Raw genomic sequence first — 18,607 nt, forward strand, 5'->3', positions numbered from 1 at the left:
CTTTTCTTCTAGCCTCCTCTAGGAACCTAAGATCTGGTCCTGACCCCCAAACCTCGCCGTCCCCATTCACAGTCCTACACTACGAGTCGCCAACGCATTCACCCAGATCCGCAGTACCGGGCAGGCTTCAACTTCCCTCCGCAGATCCAAGCCTCAGCTTTCAACACTCCTCCTAAGATCCTTCCTCTGTGCCCTTCATATATGACTCAGTCCCCTGACTCCCGCTGTCATCTTCTACCCCCAACCTAGGCATCCCCTTCCCCCAAATTTCAGGTCCAGCAAGTCCCCAAATCTTGGCCTCATATCCCAGCCTCAGAGTTCAGATCCTGAGCTAAGACATAACCCTATAGCCTCCCGCCTCCCCCCGGAACTCAGAGCAGACCCAGAACCGGACTCCAAACCACACACCTTCCCTCTCAACCCTTTCTGATTCAGGTGGGAAAGGGAAGGTGTCCACCTTCACCCCCCAAATAGGAGGATTCCCCTTTTTAGCATGCAGCACCCCTGGGGCGGAAGGGAAGCATTCATCGCTTTGAGCTGTCTCTGACAAGCCTGCACAATAATTCTGAGGTGTCACTAGAAACCCAAATAAACTTGACTACGTTTTCATTCTGAATTTCTAATTGACTGTGAGACTGAGAGGCGCGCCACCCACCTTCCCTCTGGGGTGCCAAAATGAGCTCCAGATTTGTAATTCTTCCTGTAAGACTAGTCCTCTGTTCAGACACAAACAACAGCCTAGGAGGCTGTAACATAGAACAGAGGACATTTTCCCACAGAACCTTTTAAGGAGAAAACTATTTTCTGTGTGATTTGAACATGGAATGAAATAAACCTTGGTAGCAGGAATCAAAACCAGCCTCCAGTACTGGCTTGTAAATTCCTTTTACCTACCTGTGAAGACTTTCCTCCTGAGCTGTAGAGGGGCAGGGCGGGGTGTTGGAGCTGGGATCCAAGGCCTGCCCTATTCCTTTCTTGGTTAGGACACTTACTTGAGCAAGTCAGTTAACCTTTCTGAAACTCCATTTCTTCATTTATGAAAAGGAAATAATATCTACCTCCAGAGGTTAGTGAGAGAATAAGATATGGGGGTTCTGCCCTTTCAAGTTCTTGTTCTAGGCTCTCCCTCCAGATCCCTGATCTGCTCCTCTCTTCTCCACAGGTAAGGGCCTGGTGTACACTGAGCAACCTACCAAGGGATGCAGCTACTGCTAAAACCAAGGACCTCCTGCTTTCTGGGGCTGCTGGAGACTACCAGAAGCAAGCTCTCCTCTTGCTCCCTGCAGCAGGCAAACCAAACCTGGAGAGACTGCTTCTGGCAGGCTCTTGTCCCAATCTGCTCTTTCATTGCCAGTTTTTTCAATGGAGACTTGGTGGGTAAGTCAGGGCCTTCGAGGTCTCTAGACTGCTTTTTCGCTGCTCTATTCTCAGTACCTTACATAAGAGATATTGATTGAATGAATGAATGACTCAGCTCAGACAAGCGACTGTTTTTCTCTCATCATTAGGTTCTTCATCTCTAAAATGGAAATGTAATACTACCAATCCCATTTATAAATAAAAAGGATTGGACCACTTAAGTGACATAAGGTGTCTGGAACAGTATCTGGGACATAGCAATATTTAGTTAATGTCATTTCCTTTGCCCATCGCCTTCCAGCTCTGTATGATTCTTTTTTTTTTTTTCTGTATGATTCTAATCGGCATTCATGTTCATGGTAATCTGTGCCTTTGCCTTACAGAGCCTCAATTAATCAGTGTTAGGATATCTCCTATGACACACTTTCAGCTCCTTAACATTTTCCATGGAATTGAGTGTATTCCGTAGGAAACCAAGGAACAGGAAAAAGAAACAAACTATTTTTAAATTTTATTTTCCTAATATTAGGAGGAAATTTCCATGAGCCACAGCTCCATAAGTAAACTACATTAAAATGCAACAAAAATTATTCAGTTTTAAATCATGGTTCTCAAACTTTAAAATTTCTTCCCATTACCTGGGAAGCTTTCAAAAATGCAGATTGCTGGATGTCAGCCCTAGATAGTTTGCTTCAGTTCATCTGAAGCAGGTCCAGGAGTCTGCATTTGTAATAAATACCCCAGGTAATTCTGCTGCAGATGTTACCGGGCCACACTTTGAAAGGCACAGTTTAGAACCTGTGACCTTAAACTTCAATAAATAAAAACGCATGTGCTTACTTCACCTGTTGAGAAAGGGTGGGCACTGGAAGAAGCCTTTGACTTTGGAGGCCTGCAGGCCCCACTTGAAATTCTGCCATTTACTAGATCTAGGATATGTGCACACTACTTGATCTTTCTGAAATTTCACATCCCCTTGATATATATCCTCATATATTTGTTATAAGAACTAAATCAGCTATTGCACATGAAGAATCTATAATAATAAAAGTGTAATACACTAATTAGACCGGACAACCTTCCAGAGGAAGCTAGGGTTTCGAGGGAAGCCCAGGTCCCAGGTGCTGGAGGGAAGCTGGTGCCGGCAGCCGGGGGGAAGGAAGGCCTACTCTTGCATGGATTTCGTGCATTGGGCCTCTAGTCTATCATAAATGTTAATTCCCTTCACAGTCTCTACAGGCGCTCCAAAATGCTTACAGGTGTTTACTCCAACGTCTTGATTTAAAGGAGAAAAGAAGTGAGAACCAGTCCCCAGCTTATCAGCTGCAGAGCCAGGATTAGGAGGCTCTCATGCCAGTGCCTTGCTCCCTGCACCATACAACTTCTCAGTCTTTGTACCGAGTACATTGATTCCTTTTCCTTTTGGATTATTCCTTTGAGTAAGAAGGTTTTATTTTCCAAATAGAGAGCAGAGAATGTCTGCTAGTTGTCTAACTTATATCCATTCCTACATTCACTTTATAACAGAGTCCTCATTTCCTTTGGGAAAGCAGTTCACCTAGCTAAAAATCTCAATTTGCCAGGCTCCAGGCACCTAGGTATGGCCATGTGACAGAGTTCTGGTTAGTAAAAATATAAATATGAATCTATCAGAGCTTGTGGGAAAGATATCGCTTCCCCATAAAGAAGAGAGACTCATCACCTTCTCACCTTTTTCTTCCTGCCTGAAACACAGTTGCAATGCCTGGAGATGCAGCAGCTAACTTGTGACCTTAAGGATAATGATGACCATAACTGGAAACAGCAGAAATAAAAATGGAGAGAGTCTGGGTCCTTGATAAATACTGTGAACAACTATACCAGCTCTCAAGTGCTTACTCCTGGAGTTCTTAATATATGAGAAAAATAATTTTTTTTTTTTTTTACTTTAGACACTTCAATTCTAGTCATATGCTAACTATTGTAAATTTTATTTTTATCTTATTTTTTAACCCACAATATATCATTGATTTATACCATTATTATCTATTGCTAACTCTTGGTGCTCCTAACTGAATGCCAAATCAACTCAGAATTTAGTGGCTTAGAATTATGACCATGTATTATTTCTCATGAGACTGTGGTAGGCTGGGCAGTTTTTTCTGGTCTAGGGCAATTTAAGTTTATCTCAGCGGAGTTCACATATGAGTCTGCAGTCAGGTGGCAGATCAACTGGGAGCTGAACAGGTCTCTAATGGCCTAGAGCACTTCCTCTGTGTAGTTTTTCATTCTCAGCATGCTAACCTGGGCTTGTTAAAGTGATGGTTTGGGGAGGCCAAGATAATGAATGGAAGTTTACAACTGGCCCAACATCACTTCTGCCACATCCCATTTGTTTGGGCATGATTGGGTCAAGGCCAAATTCAAAGAGTGTAGAAATAGCCCTAGCCGGTTTGGCTCAGTGGATAGAGCATCAGCCTGCCGATTGAATGATCTCAGGTTCAATTCCGGTAAAGGCACATGCCTGGGTTGCGGTCCCTATCCACAGTAGGGGGTGTGCAGGAGGCAGCCGATCAATGATTCTCTTTCATCATTGGTGTATCTCTCTCTCTCTCTCCCTCTCCTTTCCTCTCTGAAATCAATAAAAATATATTTTTTTTAAAAAGAAAAAGAATGGGGAAATAGACTCCATCTCTTGACAAAAAGCACATTGCAAAGGGGAGTGGAGACCAAGAGAGTTTCTAAATGTGGCCATTTTTGCAAACAATTTTTACTACTTTTTCTGGTCTTTTTTTTTTTAACCTCTGGACATTACATCTCAAATCATTTTCATTCTGCCTGAAGTATACCCTTTTAAAAAAATATCTTTTTAAAAATGTTTTTATTGACTTAGAGAGAGAGGGGGGGGGGAAGAGATAGAGATAAAAACATTGATGAGAGAAAAATATCTTTGGTTGCCTCCTGCACGCTCCCTACTGGGGATTGAGCCCGAAACTCAGGCATGTGCTCCCACCAGAGTCTTGAAACTTTTTCTGGCAGTGAGTTAGGTATTTCAGATTAATTCAATCCTTTTGAGGCTTCTTTTAAAAATCTTTTAGGGCAAGTCTAAAGTAACCATTATTCTAAGACTAATTTTGCCTCACTTGTAAGGTATGGCCTTTCTCACATCCCTGCTAAATGCTCTATATATTCATCAAGGTCTCTCTACTCTGGCTGAAGAGAATTCAAATGATTCCTGACCTAGTCTGAACTCTGAGAATTGTCTATTTTATACCTTCTCAGTTACTATTCTTTCCTCCAAAGTTGTGCTTGCTGGCTTTATGGGGTTTCACTCTAAGCATGCATAGATTAGTATTCAGCCAAAGACTCAAAAGGACTCCTATGCAGATTCATAAAACTCGGCATAGCCCCTTTTTCTCTAGAACTCTGCCTTGCAGATTCTAGCAGTTGCAGGCTCCCTGAGCACTAACCTCTACCTTCTTAACTCAGAAGAAATATTGAGCATTGTTATTCATTTGCATATCATCTTTTGTGAATGTCCATCAAAGTATTTTACTCTAGTCTTTTATTAACGATTTATAGGAATTATCTATTTAATCTGGATATGAGTTCTTTGCAGATGTGTATATAGTAAATATTTTTGTTCTGTTACTTTATTATGTTATTTTCAAAGAGCAGTACTTTTAAAAATATATTTTTATTGATTTCAGAGAGAAGGGGAAAGGGAGAGAGATATAGAAATATCAATGATGCGAGAGAATCATTGATCAGCTGCCTCCTGCATGCGCCACACTGGGGATCAAGCCCACAGCCTGGGCATGTGCCCTGACCAGGAATTGAACTGTGACTTCCTGGTTCATAAGAAGATGCTCAAACACTGAGCCATGCCAGCCGGCCAAAGAGCAGTAGTTTTATGTTTTATTTTATAGTTAGTTCTTTTTGTGTTCTGTCCAGAAAATATTTGTCTACCCTCAATCACGAAGATATTCTCGTACATGGTCTTCTAGCTGCTCTATAGTTTTAGCTATTACATTTAATTCTTGAAACCATCTTGAATTAACTCTTGCATAAGATGTGGGGTATGAATCAGGGTTCAATTTTTTCCATACTGATATTCAGTTGATCTAGCATGATTTGTTGAAAATATTTTCTTTCTCCATTAAACTACATTGGTATCTTTGTCGAAAATGATTGACTGTATACTTGTAGGTTTATTTCTGGACTCTCTTTTCCTTTACATTGGTCTATTTATCTTAAGGCCAATATCACTGACCTGATTACTGGACTTTATGGTAAGTCTTAAAATCAGATGAAGTAAGCCCTCCAACTTTGTTCTTCTTCTTTGCCTAATCTACGACCCTTACCGTTCTCAGTAAATTTTACTGATAGTTTGTCAATATCTATAAGAATTTTGGGAAAATTGAAAACTTTATAACATTGATTATTCTAATCCATGAGCACGATCTATTTCTCCTATTCAGGTCTTTCATTTCTCTCAACAATGCTTTGCAGTTTTTATTGGCAAAAGTCTTTCATAACACTTGTTAATTTATATCTGGGTAACTTTTTATTGTATTGTAATTGGAATCAATTTTCAAATTTTATTTTCTAATTGTTTGTTGTTTCCATTATGTTTTAATTTCAATTATTTTATTTTTCATTTGTAGAAGTTCTATTTGGATCTTTTCCAAATCTGCTTGGTCTTCCTTTATAGTTTCTTTTTTCCAACCTATGTATTTTAATTGGTCCTTTTTAAAAAAAACAACATAGCAATCAGTTATTTCATAGTCATGTTTGTATATAAAAATTCCAGCACTTCAATCTCTGTGGGTCTATTTCTGCTCTCTGTTGTTCGTCATTTCCAGCCCCTCTGTGTAAGTAAAGTTACTTCTTATTTAAAGCCATGCATTTTCCTTGAGATTTTATTTGTGGAAACTTTTTAAGGTCTGAGATAAAGGTAGGGTTCTCTATGGAGGATTTGCATTTGTTCTTGTAACCTGTCCCACTACCGGTCTCAGATTACTCTAATTTAAATGATCGGCTTGAGTTTTTTTGTTTTTAATTTGTTTATTGTTTAGAACACACGGGTAACATGAATTTGGGCTTCAAACTACATGAAGGATAGATTGTGATTCCTGATTTGTAATGATGATATTATTCTCTCTTTCTTACTCAAAACCTAGGTTTTTGAAATCCCCTGGTGGGTGATGGGGTTAGTACTCACTTTGTTCACCCTTTTACTGGGAATGCAGACCCTTGGAGTCGTATCCTTATGGAGGAGGTGTCCCTGATCTTTGTACTCCGTGTTTCTCTGTATTCTGTGAGGCCAGGCAACAGAAGCTCAAATTCATCTGGCTCGATAAATGTCCCAGGAGCAACAGCCAGCTGCGGAACTCCAGTTACCCTGCTCAGTTCCTTCTTTCACTTAGTATTTTGGCCTGAGAATCTCTTACTTTCTTGCCAGCTTATAAGTGCAGTTAGGAAGATATATTTCCCCAGCAATTTTAGTTTTTTTCAATGGGAGTGTCAATCCACCAATTATGAAGAATGGCACTCCTACTACCTAACCGCCTCCATTCCCAGACATCTTACAAATCACTATCACACTGTCTGTGACAGCAGAACACCATTGTAACTGCTCTAGGTATCAAATGGAACTAAAACAAAAGCTATTTTGCCAAGAGAAATTCAGCTTCTGGCATTGTCTCTGCTGCTTTTCCAACATTAAAAACAGCTCACAAGCTGTCTACCCCCGCTTGCCTCTCTCAAGCTGGTTTTCCCAAATGCTTGGGCTGCTTTAAGAAAATGTTTTGTTTTGTGTTTTGCATTGTTTTTGTTTTCTCTTAGACTTTTGTTATGAATGTCTCATTTTAAACACACTAAGGATAAATACTTTATCTGCTTTGGGGACTTTATTTACTAATTTTTTTATTAATTTTACAAATGCCCCATGGATACTAGAAAACAGAAGTAGACTCCTTTTTGTAGATGCAAACTTGTGAGTATGTGTATGTGTGTGTATATTTAATCCTGGTGGTTAATCTTGGCTTAATTTTGACTGCTTGGTGGCAAAGACAGACAGAGGTGCATTCAACTCTCCTCACTGCTTTCCCTGTTTCCCTGGAGATACATCCTGTGGCCTTCACCACCCACCTCACATCATCATAGAACTAAAAAGTAATGCTGGCTTCCTTGGCCCTCTCAGCACTGAGGGCTAGTAGGCTTGAGCCACCTTCTCTCTGATCCTGAAAAGTAGTCCCACAGCTACAGACTGTGGCTCTGTTTGCACGAGTCCTGCCCTCAGACAATTGACCTTGACCCGTCCCAGCCTTGCTCGCTGGGACTCATCCTCCAGTGGGCTCACCACTAGGTTCCTGTGGTGTTCCCATATCCAGGCTGCGGCATTTGTGTCTACAATTCCTCCATCTGGCCCAGCCTTCTTCTTATCATCCCCCCTTGCAAGACTGGAATCTCTGGCCCAAACTGAGCTCAGTGTGTGAGTGTTTGCTCTGTGCTGACCAACCTCCTTAGGTGGTGGTTTCTGCTTTGGAAGCACCCTTGGCTGTTCTCTGTCTGTCTCAACATCTTGTTCCTTGTTAGAATCTCTGGGGCTGACTGCCTGCGTGTCATCTGTCACTCTTTCTTTGGTTGCAGCCTGGCTAGTCTCATTGTCTCACTGTGGTCCTATACCCTTCCTCCTGTTGGTCTGCCCTTCCAGTTGCATTGACTTCCAGAAGACATGGAACGCATGCCCATTTGGCCTCTTTGTAGGAGACCTGCATAAATTTAATTTTACACGCACACACACATCACATGCACATTTAGAACTACACATCCAAACATCCAAAACAACAGCGTCCGCATTAGATGAGAAAATTAAAACAAAACAACAGCAGCAGCACTGGGGAGAGCTTAATACAACTCTATTTGGCAGGGCCAGCAGTCAAAAAACAAGCAAGGATAACTACCAGAATTAAGCATGCACACAGGCAAACACACACACACACACACACACACACACATTCACTCACAGGTTCACATGCATGAACAGCAGAGCCTAGTTCTGTTTTCCAGTATCCATGGGGCATTTACAAAACTGACCATAAATTAAGAAACCTGAAGAAATTCCTCCAAAGCAGAAACAGGAGAGGATAAGTCCTGTGTCCCTCATGTGTTTAAAGTTGGACATTCCTAACAAAAGTTCAAATGAAAGCAAAACAAAAGAAAATATTCAAAAACCCTTTTAAAATTTCCTAAGCAACCCAAGCATTTGGAAAAATCAGCTTGAAAGCGGGAGGGAGAGAGACAGCCTGGGAGCATCTTCTCACAGTTGGAGAAGTGGAGATAACACCAGAAGCTGAATTTCTCTTGTATTGTATTGCCAATAGCTTTTGTTTGAATTCCCTTTGGTATTGATAGTGATGAAGACGGCAGGACACTGCAAGGAGGAACTGACAGCGACTTTCAGTCTGTCTGTGTAGCAGGTGTGAAGGTGGACAGTGGGAGGGTGGAGGGGGGCAGGGTGGATAGTGGGCGCTCCAGAGGATCACCCACAGCTCTGGATCCAGGCTAGCACGGAAAGCGAGCAGGCTCCCCACTGCCCCCAGTGCAGCCTCCACCCACCTAAATCAGGCAAGCACCAGCCTTGCATAAATCCTTCCTACCTACAGGGGAGGGGCAAAGGAGCCCATCTCCACTTAATTATAGTGTCTTGGCCACAAGGAGCCTCTAAAAATTCTCTGGACCAAAGAGAGATGCCAACTGTCTCCTAATGGTCTTTTGCAGAGGAAATGGGAGATCCTAGAGCGCCGTCACATGACCTGCATTGGAGGTAGGAAGAAGGAGTATGAGCCTTAGCAGGCTTGGCATTCGCTGCCCCTTAGCTTGGTTGCCTGTGTTCCAGTTCCATCTGCATATCCGCTTTTTATTTTATTTTTAAAAAATATATTTTTATTGATTTCAGAGAGGGAGAGGGAAGGAGAGGAGAGAGATATAGAAACATCAGTGAAGAGAAACAATCATTGATTGGCTGCTTCCTGCATGTCCCACACTGGGGAGCCTGCCACCTGGGTATGTGCCCTGACTAGGAATAGAACCATGACCTCCTGGTTCATAGGTCGACCCTCAACCATTGAGCCATGCCAGCTGGGCTGCATATCCCACTTTTTGAAAAAATATATTTTATTGATTTTGTACAGAGAGGAAGGGAGAGGGATAGAGAGTTAGTAACATTGATGAGAGAGAAACATCGATCAGCTGCCTCCTGCACACCCCCTACTGGGGATGTGCCCGCAACCAAGGTACATGCCCTTGACCGGAATCGAACCTGGGACCCTTCAGTCTGCAGGCTGACGCTCCATCCACCGAGTCAAATTGGCTAGGGCAGTGGTCAGCAAACTCATTAGTCAACAGAGCCAAATATCAACAGTACAACGATGGAAATTTCTTTTGAGAGCCAATTTTTTTTAAAAATATATTTTATTGATTTTTTACAGAGTGGAAGGGAGAGAGACAGAGAGTTAGAAACATCGATGAGAGAGAAACATCGATCAGCTGCCTTCTGTACATCTCCTACTGGGGATGTGCCTGCAACCCAGGTACATGCCCTTGACCGGAATCGAACCTGGGATCTTTCAGTCCGCAGGCCGACACTCTATCCACTAGCTAAACCGGTTTCGGCTAGAGAGCCAAATTTTTTAAACTTAAACTATATAGGTAGGTACATTGTTATTAACTTAATTAGGGTACTCCTAAGGCTTAGGAAGAGCCACACTCAAGGGGCCAAAGAGCCGCCTGTGGCTCGCGAGCCGCAGTTTGCCGACCACAGATGCTCGGGCATATCCCACTTCTTAAACCAAATCAACAGGATCCAAGATGGCCCCAACCAGTTTGAAAGTTCCCAGTGGACCTGGACCGCCCTTTGTGTATCTCAGCATTCCCCTAAGTGCCCAATGTTATATTAAAGACATAATTGCACCCCCACCCCAAGGGCAAGAACTTACATTTGATCTTATTAATTGAGAGTAGGCTGTTCATTCTGAGCTCCCAGACAGGAGACCTGACTTCTAGTCTGGTCTCTGTCACTGAGTTGCTCTGTGGCCCTTCCCTGGACCTGTTTCCTTATTTGTAGCAAATATGGAGGGTGTTTGGGAAGAGTAGAGAGTGAAAGCTGCTTTCTAAATCTGATCCCCTATGTTGGTGGCCAGGGAGGAGGAACATTGCTTCTCAAAGCCTCAGGGTGATTGGAATTTTTTGGGTTATAAGAGAAAGGAACCCAATTCAAAAGAGCTTAAGCAGAAAAGGAAAAAGGAAGAAAAGTTGTGCTACATTTACACAATGGAATACTATGCAGCTGTAAAAAAGAAAGAACTCTTACCATTTGCAACAGCATGTATGGACCTGGAGAGTATAATGCTAAGCAAAATAAGCCAGTCAGCGAAAGATAAGTACCACATGACCTCATTCATATGTGGAATCTAATGAACAAAATAAACTGATGAATAAAATAGAACCAGAGACATAGACGCATGGAACAGACTGACAAATTTCAGACGTAAGGTAGAGATCAGGGGTGGGAGGGGAGTGGTTAATCGGGGGACTTATGTGCATTATGTGCATAACGTATGGACACAGACAATAGAGTGGTGAAGGTCTGGGAGGGGCCGGTTTGGGGTGGAGAGGGTGAATGGGAAAGAAAACACAAACAAACTAAGGGGGCATCTGTAATATTTTCAACAACAAAGATAAATTTTTAAAAAAAGAAAGAAAGGAAGGAAGAAAAAGAAAGAAAGGAAATTGGCTGTCATAACAGAATAGGATGATGTCATTAGCTCTCTTACATATCTCTCTTCATCTCATCCTTTTCTCTATGTAACCCTGTTCTCTCCTTCAGACATCTTCTTGCATATGTTCGGGATAGAGGGGATGGCCAATGCCTCCTCCTGCCAGACATTCTTAAACAAAATCCTAGGGGTAGACTTTGATTGCGGTCAGGTGCCCATCCTTTGGGTCAGGGTTTCTCAACCGAGAAGCCACTGGCCTTTTGAGGAGGACAATTCTATGCTGTGGGGCATTGTTCAGGGCATTGCTGATGGTTGAGACCCCTGGACATTAACTGCCAGAAGGGCTCCCCAATCATTGTGACATCAACAACAAAACTACAGCTGACCACCCCCCCCCCATTTCAAGCACAAGGGTATGGGGTGCAATACCACCTTATGTGGAGAACCACTGCCTTGTATCACTTGTTGAAGCCAGGGTCCTGGGTCACTGGGACTAGCTAACCCTTAGTCACCTGCGTTCTCCTGTGGTGCAGATCAGGACGGATAGAGCACTGTGTTTGGCAATCCCACCACATCCGTATGGCGCAGTGGTTGAGAAGGAGTCATTTCCCAGGGGAACTATCACCAAGTTCCCATTACCAGAAGGGTTGCTGCAGGGACAAAGACCAACAGCTGTTGATTGCAGCCCTCTACCTTCATCTGAGCAGAACAGTGAGCGCTCTCTCCTCCCACGAACCAGCCTCCAGGCCTCAGCCACTCAGCATCCTAAGTCTCAGGACTTCAGTTCAATAAACAATCCCCTTTAAGCTGGCATCAAGGCCCTCCTGATCCCTCGTGTTTTTTACTACCTCTCCATATGCACTCTGATCTTTGACCACCAAGAAGGTCAAGGTTCCCTACGTCCCCAGTCAGCACCAACAGTCTGGACTAGACTTGCCAGACGGAAGGGGAACCAGGGAGGGCGGTTTTGTGAGCTGATTACACCCAGGGCAAGTGCTGTTTCCCACTCATGAGCTCATTGGAACTAGGTCACATCGTGCTTCCGGGAAAGAACAGAGGCCGCGAGCCCCGCCATCTTTGGAGTTCTGAGAAAGAGGGAAGGCAGGGCTGTTTCTTCAACAATCTCAGTGCTTTCATAGCTCCATTTGCTGAGCTGAGCTGAGCTGATGAAGCATGAAGCTGCAGGAGTCTGGTTCTGGGAAACATCTCATGTGAGTCAAAAGCAAAGGTCAGGACACATTTTTAGGAGAGATTTCAGAGAACCTGAGCACTGGGTGAGCACTGCTCTGATAGGGACAGACCTGCCCCCTGAGTCATCACACCCAGCTCCCCAGAGGACAGTGCTAAACTCCTCCTTCGGGCCCCAGAATGTAACTCAAACTCCTTTTCCATTTCCAGTAAAACAGTACTTTTCAAAGAAATTTAACTGTGAAGCTAAGGAAAAGTAAAGAAAAAAAAAATGCTGAAAGTCTACCAAACTTATAGAATCTGTGCGTCTCAGCTTCTAGAAGATTCTGCTCCACACTCTACATGAGAGTTCCATTTAGGCATGAATCCATATTATTTCTGAGGTGGGTGCTCTCAATTCCAACGAAAAGCCAGTCAGTCCCCTGGATGCACTGCTTTCCCTCTTCTTGCTCTCATGGGCAGGGTTGCGTAGGCAAGGGCAGGTGCCCAGGGAGGGGAAACTATAGCATGAGACCTTCCCACTCAACTGTTCTTCCCTTCTTCAAACATGGGTAGGTCATTATGTCTCGGCTCAGCTCTTTTTCTTCTAGTTGCTCATAGTTTAGTGAGGGAGATGACTGCATACAATGAATTATCTCTCTTAGCACTGCAATCCCAATATAGCTGGACCATCTCCAAACCCCCTTATTATAATGTTTCATCAAAACAAACAATGGCCTAACTACACCCCCAACCCCGCAAAAAACAAACAAACAAAAACCAAAAAAAGTCTTAAAAGTTTTTATTGCAAAGAAAATTTTTAATGGTGCAGCAAGGACTACACTTAAATCTCTCAAAAGAAGACTCGTGCCACTCCATCCTCGTCTATCCTACTGAGGGCCCTCTGTCCTCTTTCACATACGCCCAGCTAGCCTTCTCCCTCCGCTTCTCCCACTACCCAGATCTCTAACCCCAAAGCCCTGAGAGTCTGGTGGGAGAATGTAGACCAGGGCTTGGCAGGTTGCCAGACACAGCAGGAGGGCCCACTGCTCCTGTTTGTATGACCATGATGCAACAGAGCAAGTGAGGTGGTGGTGGGCTTCCCTCTTACCACTGTGTCCATCCCCAAGCACTATTGTTCCTTAGGGTCTGTCCCAGATCTTCTCACTCTGACTCAATTCATACCTCTTTCTGGACAACCTCAAATGCTCCCCTGGCTTCCCCTGCCACAGACATGCTGAGGACTCACAAACCCCTGTTCCCCCAGGAATTCAGCCTCCTAAGTGCCCAGGTCTTCCAATATGTAAACTACTTCTTGGGGGACCTAGAGCTTGAGAGGGACCTGTGGTCACCTACAAAGCTCTCTTTAGGGCAGCAAAACCATGACTTTTATAAGTAGGTTATTGATGATGTAACTTGGAAATTACCCAGTGTCTTATTTGTTCGTTCTTTTTGGTCTTTTCCTCTTCCTCCCCAGCAAGCTCTGGTCTGGGTGGGGGTGGGGTGGATAGTGAATAGTCTTTTTGTGTTTCATAGGAGTGAGCAAGTGAGCTTGGGGCTCTCCAAAGCATTTATTTGTAAAGTTTGCAGACCCATTAAAGGATTTGGTGGAATTTTCTAAGAGACAGAGTTCTAGGTTAATTGGGTCACATTCCCTCCATATGTCCTGGTTGGCTAGGCCAAGGATTACTGCCCATTTCCTAACCAATCAGAGTGTTAACTGAGTTGCATTTATGATAATTAATTTAGGTCAATCATAGGTACACCTAGGGTCCATCCAAACCACAAGTTTATCCCACCATAGGGGACAGAGAGAATAGATCTTAAGTAGCGGCTTGCTTGCAAACATTTTTGGAACATGATCCATAGTAGAAAATTCGTTTTACACCGTGACCCAGTACACACACACACACACACACACACACACACAGCTGGGACAAAACTTTCACAAAATAATATTTACCCCTTGCTCCTGATATTTACCCCAAACTCTTATATTTTGTAATCTTGGCTTCTTGACCAGGTAAAGCCCAATTCTATTTAAATTTTTTTTAAATCCTGGACTGAATTCACTAGATCGACTTCAAAACTGTGGGTCATGGCCCACAGTTTTAAAAATGCCACTCTTAAAGGCCTGCATAAATTGCTTGCATTGTTTAAATAGTTGGTAAAATATGTCATAAATTCTCCAGGAATTTAAAAGAGAAGTGTAGATTCTCCAGGAATTTAAAAGAGAAGTGTAGAAAGAAGTGGAACTGGGTTAATGGAGGGCACAGGGTCGTTACTAATAAGAACATAGGGGTGGTGCTTGCCACTTGTGACTTAGAAGGAAGGCCCTGAGAGAAGAGATTTTTGAGCTGCAAGGTGGGACTCCAGCTTCCAGCAGTAAGGCAGTCCTCAGGATTTGCCTCTGAATAGATCAGATTTGTGGCTATTAAGGACTCCCCTGGAGCATCAGCATGGGCATGGGAACCAGCTGGGTGCCCGGAGATGTGCTGCTCTGTGGTTTTGGAGACCCAGAACCCAACTGCAACCTCTGACTAGACTTTTTAAACCCTTTATCAATCACATGTGAGCAGACAGATGCTTTTTGGTCATACTAGGGCCAGGCTAGCCCAAGCTCCTACTGTGTGCAGGACAGTGTTTGTGTATGTGGAAGGTGTGTGTGTGGGAGGAGTGAGGATAAATAGACCATGTGTTCGTTTATATAAAGTTAAGTTAAATGACATACACAAGTAAATAATATGTTTTTGAGGCTACAGCCATATAATAAAGACAAAAATTCAGAATAGTGGTTAGGGGGAGAGAGAGAAAGTTACAGGGAAGAGACAGTTACAGGAACATTTTACTTCCTAATCTAAGTGGTGGTGAAACGGCTGTTTCATTATTCATTAAACCTTAAAGATGCAGTGTATGCACATATATGCATCTACACACACCTATTGGTATGTATGACAAAAATATAATAAGCCATGGACTGTGCACTTAATGAGCTCACAGACTCAAGTGGAAGACAGACATAATTACGATGAGTATATTGTACAATGAGATCATAAGACATGTAAAGAAGCCACTTATTTGCTAGTTATACGACCTTGGGTAAGTCATTCTCTTTCTTGAAGCCCCAGGCTCTTCAAATACATTTTAGATGGCAGATAGACAGACAAACACACACATATAGCATAGGCTTACTGTGAGAATCGTTTGATATGAAATGCATGAGAAAATGTCTGATAAACTGTGAAACACTGTAAAAATGTGAGATATTGTTATCATTTTGGTTATCTTTGCAACTGTCTATTTTTCCTGTGAAACTGCTGTCCCACACAGTTTTGTGCTCAAGTGGCAGTCTGAAGGAAGCAGGTTGCAAGTGACTGTAAATTATTCTCAGTCTAACATATTTTGTGTCTAGCACAAGGAAGGAAAGAAATAAAGACGACACCCGCAACTACGGAATCGCTTGTGATTGTCAGAATGAGGGGTGGGGAGGAGGACTGTGAAATAATGGGCTATTGGTGGGGGTGGGAGGGTCGTTAGAGCGGAGAGGAGAGTAACATGCTTCACCTTCCCTAGGGGCTCTTGGCTGCACCTCCCTAGTGTTCCAGCCTAAGTGGCCTGAGAAAGCACAGGGACACTCTGGCTTCTGATGCTGCCAGAGTAGGTTCTCCTTCAGGATTGCCATTCCCTGTGAGATACCTGACTCCAGCCCAGACAGCCAGCCCAGTTCTGTAGGCTCCTTGCTCAAGGTTCTGATTTCTGGTTCCTTATCATCTCCATGTGACCAGTCCCACCTTAAGGTCTTGGAGGTTTAGTCTCAGGAATTAGTTGAGAATTTGCTGTGAGGGCTTAGGAGTCCAAGTTAAAGTACCCTCTACATAAACTGACTTCTGAACTTTGGCTCTAAATATTGTCTCTCTGGGAGAGAGTATGTCTCTGAGCTGAGGACAGATTGAGACAGGTTGGAGCCAAGTAGTTCATCAGAGTCCCAGCTGAACACCGAAGTGGAGTAATTTGAAGAGCCTTTAGTAAAGTGATTATTTTTAAAGGGATGCAGGGTCTGGAGATACCACAAGAGAGGATGCAGAATCCCATAGGGCTCATGCTGTTACCAACCCAGGCCTGAACTACAGGGAGAGAGAGTTCTGTGAAGGGAGCTGATTGACAGGAGGGATGTAGCCAGCCCTTGGAGATCCCACAGATAGGGACCCCAGCAAATAGGTACCCTGCCCTTACTCTCCTCCCTTCCTCCCGTTCAGCCAGGTGGCCTCACCTAATTTGGGGCCAAAAGGCAAGGGAACCACTGCTGTATCCAGGCGGATCAGGTGGCAGGGCACCAAGGCAGGTGCATCTGATGGAGCAATTGAGCCACACAGCCTCACTGTGAACGTGCGGGACAGGCCGACAGGGACCAGTCTTGAGCAGCACAGCCTACCAGCCAAACGGGGAAGCCCAGAGGTACCAGAGATGATAAAGACACAGTCCAGCAGTCCATTCAGGAAGACAGCCTTCACACCACAGAAATTCAGATACTGCCATTGGGAGGGAAGATCACGTCCCTGAGGGCTGAATTCAAATGTGTTGAAACCAGGACAAAGTCGCATCTTTGCAGAGATACTTTTGGCATGAAAGAATCGAATTCATTTAGCAATTTCACGTGCAGCAGCGGGTTGAAATTTCACATCAACTACTTTCAAGGACATTTAGACGTAGATCTGTAGCAGACACTCCATTATTTACTTTGTTAAGCATCCTTGAGGGACTTAATGGAAAGATCCTTGTGCAACAATCAGAAGACCTCAGTGTTAGACTTCACTTGGCCTCTAACTCATTGGGTCCTTCGAACAACTCCCTTCCCCTCTCTGGGCCTTGATTTCCTTCTTGGTAATATGAGAGGGTTGGCTATGATCTCTAAGATCCCTTCTGATTCTGGCATGCTAAGGTTTTAATATAAACTATCTGATCAGAACAAGTTTTGACAAATTGCTCTTGGCGATGATTTTTTTTGGGGGGTGGGTGGGTGGGTAGGGCACCAGACAACAAAGCAAAAATAAACAAGTGTGACAGCATCAAACTAAAAAAACATCTGCACAGCCAACAAAATGAACATGCAACCTACAGAATAGGAGAAAATATTTGCAAACCACATATCTGATAACCGGTTAATACCCACAATATATAAGGAACTCAAACAACTCAATAGCAAAAAAAAAAAAAAAAAAGAAAGAAAGGAAGAAAGAAAGAAAAGAAAAGAAAAAGCATGAGAGCTGACCACCATGACACCAGAGTCCTCTCCTGGGGCCATTAAAAAGTGTTAAAATGTCCCTACCAGCCTCCCATACCCCTTTAAAACCCAAATTTTAAAATGAGCAAAGGAGCTGAATAGCTCTTTTTCCAAAGAAGATATAGAAATGGACAACAGGTACATGAAAAGATGTTAAACATTACCAATCATCAAGGAAATGCAAATTTAAAACCACAATGAGATATCGCCTTATCCCTATTAGAATGGTTATTATAAAAAAGACAACTAGTATTAAAGGATGTAAAGAAAAGGGAAGCCTTGTACACTGTTGGTGGGAATGTAAATTGGTACAGTCATTATGGAAAATAGTATGGAGGTTCTTTAAAAATTAAAAATAGAACTACCATATGATCCAAAATAATGAGTCTATATCCAAAATAAATGAAATCAGTACCTTCAAGAGAGAGCTGCGCTCCCATATTTACTTCAGCATTATTCACAATAGCCAAGGCAGGGAAACAACCTAAGTGTCTGTTGACGGATGAATGGATAAAAAAATTATGATTACACAATGGAACATTCAGTCTTAAAAAATAAGGCAATCCTGCAATTTGCAATAACATGGATGAACTTGAAGAACATTATGCTAAGTGGAAAAAGCCAAACAGAAAGAAAAATACTGTGTGATCTCATTCATATTGGGAATCTAAAGAAGTTGAATTCATAAAAATCATAGAGTAGAATGATGGTTACCAGGGCAGAGAAAATGGGGACATGCTGGTCAAGGGTACAAAGTTGCAGTTATGTAGCATGAATAGTTCTAGAGATCTAATGTATAGCATGGTGACTAACATATATAATAAAAGGGTAATATGCAAATCGACCGAACGGTGGAATGAACAGTCACTATGTTGCACACTGACCACCAGGGGGCAGACGCTTAATGTAGGAGCTGCCCCCTGGTGGTCAGTGCACTTCCACAGGGGGAGCACCGCTCAGCCACAAGCCAGGCTGATGGGTGGTGGCGCAGCAGTGGTGGCAGCGGGAGCATCTCCTGCCTCTGCGGCAGTGCGAAGGA

This window comes from Myotis yumanensis, unplaced genomic scaffold (assembly GCF_028538775.1).
Source record: "Myotis yumanensis isolate MYYU_CA2020_CCGP unplaced genomic scaffold, mMyoYum1.0.hap1 SCAF_12, whole genome shotgun sequence".
NCBI lineage: Eukaryota > Metazoa > Chordata > Mammalia > Chiroptera > Vespertilionidae > Myotis > Myotis yumanensis.